This window comes from Terrapene carolina, unplaced genomic scaffold (genome assembly GCF_002925995.2).
Source record: "Terrapene carolina triunguis isolate 2854851 unplaced genomic scaffold, T_m_triunguis-2.0 Scaffold69, whole genome shotgun sequence".
Classification (NCBI taxonomy): Eukaryota; Metazoa; Chordata; order Testudines; family Emydidae; genus Terrapene; species Terrapene triunguis.
The window spans coordinates 32,706,637-32,708,841 of record NW_020664420.1 but is presented as its reverse complement, the minus strand read 5'-3'; positions in this window follow the sequence as shown (position 1 = coordinate 32,708,841).

Sequence of the window (2,205 nt, the reverse complement as noted above, 5' to 3'; positions counted from 1 at the left end):
AATTGTCATATTTGAATTCAGCACATCAAAATACATAATAAATAGCATATTTTATCTCTGAAGCAGACGACTTCTCAAAAATTGTAGACCAGTGTTAGCTATCAGGCAGTATGCTCAGCTCTTAAATAAAAAACTCTAGAGAGAGCAAGTAGAAAAAAAGGCAGAAATCCTAAGGAGAATCTACCTTTCTGCTAAGCACCAAGGGTTTGAGAGTATTTGAGGTGAAGAAAATATTGGTCTGACTTCTGATCAGCTCTCTTATCACATATGTACAGCAGCTTGTGGGGAGCTTTTTCTTTTCCAGTATCTTGATGTGATACAATTAGAGTTAATTTGAGTAAACCTTAAGAGACAATGTTGTGCAGACAAATGGGTCAGCTATGTGCTTTCACTAACTGATGTAATTTCCTGAATTGTATTTAGCTTTACTAGAATTCAACTTCTTACCAATCGTCAGCCTTTGCCCAGCTGCCAGTGACGTTCTTTATAGGTGGTTTTGAAAATTTTCACTATGCAGAAAATGTGGCACAGAAGTGGTATATAATAAGCACGAAGGCTGATATCCTGGCCCCATTGAAGTCAGTGGCAAAATTCCCATTCTCTTGCCCTGAGTTTATCATCTCTGATACAGAATAAATAGCCTGCTTTCAAGGATGGGACATTTTGTTTGTGTGCTGTAGTTTTCACACTATCTTAATTTGATTTCCCAATAAGATTAAAAAAGGACTTACTCTTTTCAAAAGAAGAATCAAATCTATATCAAATCAATATTTGTGCTTGGTTGCAGTATTAGATTTGCTCCACTAACAAGCAACTTCCTCACAGTTTAGAAAGCTTTATTTTCTTTTTAAGATGGTTGTTTAAGCCCAGACAATGAATACAGAGAAATTCTAAATGGAAAGCAAAAACTTTTAAGTCTGAAATGGGGCTGGAGGGAAGTGATCCTCAACAAACGTAGTCAATTCCAAGTGATTCCCTACGGCAGCTATTGAGGCTGTAAGTTCTTTTTCATTTTAAAATGTTTCTTTGGGGTTCTGCAAAACTAAAGGAAAGATTTTAAAATGTCAACAGTGGCAGAAGGCATTTTTCTTACTGTGTGGGATTGATCCAGTTCCCGCTGAAGTCAAGGAGAACCTTTCCACTGATTTCAAACGCATTGAACCAGGGCCCGAGGCCTCGTCTACAGTAGAAAAGGTTTGCTGGTATAGCTATGCTGGCAAAACCCTCCCTGTGTAGATGCAGGTTATACCAGCAAATGAGTGCTTTTGCCAGTATAGCTTCTACCAGTTCTCCAAACAAAATGAGCGACAGCAGCAAAAGCACTTTTATGCTTGTATAACTGCATCCACTGTACTACGGCTTTTGTCAGTATAAAAAAGTTATTTTGAAAAAAAAAAAATCTCAATCCTAACCAATATTACTATACTAGGAAAAGTTTCTAGTGTAGATCCGGCATGAGAAAGGAGTCATAATAGTCATGTTTCAAGCTTTAAAACTGAGTTTCAAAATGCTTCTCCAAACATTGCTCCAAGAAACATCCTGAAACTCACTTTTAGAACTGAGCTCACCAGGGAATCACTTTTCATAGGGAAGATGATGACCGGGAGAGAGAGATTTTGCTGCCCTTTAGGCTTTCTTTGAGAAACATTTTTAACAATTCAAGTGAACTTTTTAAAGCTTCAAATATGTCTGAGAAAATCCAAAAGCGCTGGAATGGGCAAAAATCCTGTCATTGTCCTGCTGGCGTCATGCTTTCTAAGTGAAAGTGCTATGTGTAAATGTTCTGCACTCTGAACTGTCACTTTGGGATGGGCTTTTAGATTGGTATATGGTGGAAGTGGCAAAAGACCATGCAATTCCAAAGAACCCCATTATTCCTACATCACAACGAATGTTGTCTAATTATAGGAGAGTTGGTAACAAAATGGTGGTATCCTAAATTCAAGAACAGAAGAGGGCTACCAAATGTGACTGCAATGGATTGTTCTAGGTGCCCATTCCCAAATGTACACTCTCTGTGATTTCTTACTGCTAGTAACTGAAGGACTGATCTTTCTACACCAAGAATGGTGAAGGGGTAATGGTCCATTAAATTAACATCTTTTCTCTATGGGCTATACTTTGCAAGGAGCTCCTGAGTCATGCACAGATCTGGGAGAAGGGAAGAGAAGATAAGGATGCTGCCAAACATGTAGTTTTAAACAC